The 3937-nt window shown below is 39.4% G+C and overlaps 1 pseudogene; it reads right to left on the bottom strand.

Moving 5' to 3' along the window:
- Positions 1-2278: 2278 nt before the first annotated feature.
- On the bottom strand, positions 2279-3232 carry LOC150006589 (protein SEC13 homolog pseudogene; annotated as a pseudogene).
- Between the last annotated feature and the right edge of the window lie 705 nt (positions 3233-3937).

The following is a 3937-nucleotide window of genomic DNA, read 5'->3' on the forward strand; positions in this document are numbered from 1 at the left end:
TTTCAGTTATAAAAACCAACAGGGGTTATGAAATTGGTGCAAAGTTTTACCTCAATATTCTTCAACTGTAAAAAGTTTTCCTCAAATTCTCCCTAAGAAATTAATAACACCACCAAGTGTCTAAAAGAGTCCATCTATTTCATATCCAAGAATAAAGAAAGTATACAGATGAAATATAATGATTGAAAAATTTTAAACCTATACATTTAATCATCAAACTTACATATTTCATTACTTTTTAAATTAGTTCTGGATAACCATCTCCTAAACAGTAAATACACAATAGGATTTACACATATATTTATTCATTAGGATATAGCACAGTCATCTGATATATAGCTATTCAGTTTAATTTTAAATGAGCTTGATGACTAAGCTTTCTTCTAACAGCAATAGTGGATGTTATAGAAGTTATACCTATAACACATTTGTATATCTGAGTTAAACAGTATTATTTAAAATTAGCTAAAAGGATAGACCCAATTTAAACAGATTTTTATCTGTATATTTGGCCAATTAGTTATGGAGATATGAGTATTTCAGGGGAGCTGGTTACATAATATCCATAAATCAAGTAGGCACATTTTCATTTATTCATTCAAAAATATATATTGAACCTCTGTAGTTAATAGCCCCTTGTATATTTCTGGGAATAGAAGTCACTTCTGATTTTCCCTATTTTCACATTGCTCATGGTTTGTGGAGATAGACTGTAACTTCAACAAGTCTTTATGATATAATACAATAACAATAACAATAGAGGGATATCCATGGGGCTACTAGGGCAGAGAAGATGGTTCCTGAGTTTTTAAGTCAGAAAAGATATTCTGCTGGTCAGGAAGGAGTACCCAGCTTGAAGTCAGGTTAAGAGAGGTTGGCCATCAAATGGAGAAATAGCCAGGTACCTTAAGCATAAGAAAGCCGTCTCCCAAGTCCAGGATGTTTGTTTGTAAATCATAATCTTGCTTAAGAAACTGGCATCCAAAAGTTTGAGCCTAGTGAAAGGTATTGGCATAAAAGAATGAGAAATTAACACAAGAGTCTTAAGGGCATAAAAGAATGAGAAATTGACATAGGAGAGCTAACAAGGGGCTAAAATCTGAACAGGAAGACTAGATCATGGACATGGGGGCATTATCAGAAAGAACGCAGCTTGATAACGCACTGGAAAACCTCATATCTTGTTATATACACTCAGAGCCTTTCCTAATGGAAGCCCTGTTTGAGCATATATGGTGGGGGTTGCTACTCATGGCAGTCCCCTTTTCTGGTGCTGTGGCTGGAACCTGGCCTAGACTTACGATGCTGGTTGACGTGGGTGCTGCTTTAACACAGATGTAATCCCAGGAACTGGATGTTTGCTAGTCTCTCCTCTTCTGCCCTACTGCAAGTATAATAGCATTAATCACCAAAGACTCTTGGTTGTGCCACACCCACAGAGCAGGTGCCCTAATCCCCTGTCAGACCTAAGTTCTTTAAGCCACTCTGATATTAAAATTTGGATAGCCACCATCAATATATCTATAAATGGATCTATATACTTTTGGGGCCCATTGATTCTTCTTCCTCTTTTTTCTTTAAAATTTGATACAGGGAAAAAGAAGGAAAGATTTGCTGAAGATCAAGATATTTAGGGATTGTATAAGAATGTGGGGAGCCAAGTGGAGGAGACTATGGGCAGAGAAAAGATAACCCACTCAGTGACAATTATGGAAAAATCTCTGACCACTAAGATGCTATTCTGAGAAAAATCTGAAAAACAAGTAAAAGTCTGATGAGGCCAAGTGGAGCACAGTGTTCTACGTGGACATTGGTCAAGGTCCTTTATGACCCAAGACTAAGCAAGCACGGCTTGCAGGTTTTGTCTGCATAAGGGAGATGCTCGCTCTCTTCTGACACTACCATCTTTAGAGGGTCAAAAGACCAAGGAACAGAAGAGAAAAGATATTTTTAAGGAGAATTATAAGCAACATGTTTAATTACTATGGAAACAAAACCTCCCAAATAATGCCTGACCCAAAAGGTACATAAAAGTGTCCGAAAAATATTTTTAAATAATATTTTTTTCCTTACAACATGAGTACTTTCAGCCTCATAGGAAATTACACCAAATCAAATCATGTTATGGCAGATGATCAATATGGTTGCAGGTTTAACTATCCCTGGGAAAGTAATCTTGTCGGAGTTTGGAGCTCTTCCTCCCAGCAGTTTGGCTGCTTGACCCAGGAAGTGGCAGTCCAGAAACTGGCAGGTGGGGAGCTGGGCCCCTCTTGTCTTGTCACTGCTCATTCTGCTGGCCCTCTGTGACTGAAGCAGATACATAACCATGGCCCTTATTGACATCACTGATGCATACCCACTGCCCGTTGGCTGATACCTTCCACAGTGTAACCTTATTATCTCACCTGAGATGGCCAGGATGTTGGCTGTGATGGACCAACTCACATGCCACACAACATCATTGAACTTGTGCAGTAGTTTGGGGAACCATGTATCTCTCGAGGCATCATCACAGTCCAAATTAACTCACGACCATCTTGGTAACAGCTGGCGATGGTGCTGGTGGGTAGACCAATGGAAGGGTCCCAGGCCACATCTTGAACCCAGTCGCACTGTGTTTCCGCCTTCTACTCCTTCTTCCACTGGCTGTCCTCTTCCTCTTCCACAACTTGATGAGGATGTCACAGCCACCTGAGGCAAATTTCTTGATGTATTTGGGCTTCTGCCCTGATGGCTGGTCTATGAGGCTTCCAGGTATAACAGCAGTGGCCCAGCTGACAGCATTGTGGCTAATAGTGTGAGCATTATTGATCTTCTTCACGTCCCACTGGCCCTCCCAGGTGTACATCAGTAAGGAGATGGCCCCATCAGAGTTCCCACAGGCCAGCGAGGATCAGGCTGTAGTCATGGGGCGCCCAGCACACAGAGTTTACTGAGGAGTAATGTCATGTGTGCTTGTGCATCTTTTCCCAGGTGCCATTTTCCTCTTTCCATATAATGACTTTCCGGTCATAGGAGCAGGATGCCAGGATATTGCCCAGGCCACTTGCCATATGGGTCCCTCACAACCCTTGCTGTCTGCGATGAGGAACTGCCCTCCATTGCACCCATCAAAGATTTTGATAGATCAGTCTGATCAACAGGTTGCCAGGCGGGTGCCATAGTAATCCAGCTGGGCTTCGTGAATCATGTCCTTATGGGAGGTGTCCACAGTGTTAATTACTGACACCATGGTTGTGGCAGTGGCAGCAGTTCTTACTCTTGGACCGAGAAAAGACATTTTTGACAACATAATAATTTTAAGGTAACAATATCCACAAAAGAGAAGGGGTAAAGTGGATAATAAGGTGGGATTTCTCCAAGTACTTATGCTTTCATTTGCTTTAGGTAATTCAGTGGCATTGAGGCTACTGTTTTGTTCCCATGCAAGTCAGAAGGGAGGGCACCATCCCCATGTCCATGTGTATCAAATGCAGAGTGAGTCTCTGTGTATTGGCAATTATCCTTACCTGTTAATATAATCAAGTCACATCATCAGAAAGGCATGCTTCATCTGAAGAATATAAAAAATTAGTTATTTTGTTAATTCATTGAAATTATAAGACATTACAAAATACTATTTTTTAAGGAAAGTGCTTGTTGTGAGTTTTAAAAATTACTATTAAAAGGTATAAACTTTCAGTCATAAGAAATAAATTCTGGGGATAAAATGTATAGCATGATGACTATAGCTAACAATACTCTTCTGTATATTTGAAAGTTGCTAAGAGATTAATTCTTCAAAGTTTTTACCACAATTAAAAAACTGTGTAACTATGTGAGGTGATGAATGTTATCCATACTGATTGTGGTAATCATTTTACATAATATAAATATATGAAATCATTATATTTTATACTTTAAACTTATGCAATGTTTTATGTGAATTATATCTCAA

The sequence above is a fragment of the Furipterus horrens genome, unplaced genomic scaffold (assembly GCF_987537825.1).
Source record: "Furipterus horrens unplaced genomic scaffold, mFurHor1.1.pri manual_scaffold_6, whole genome shotgun sequence".
Taxonomy (NCBI): Eukaryota; Metazoa; Chordata; class Mammalia; order Chiroptera; family Furipteridae; genus Furipterus; species Furipterus horrens.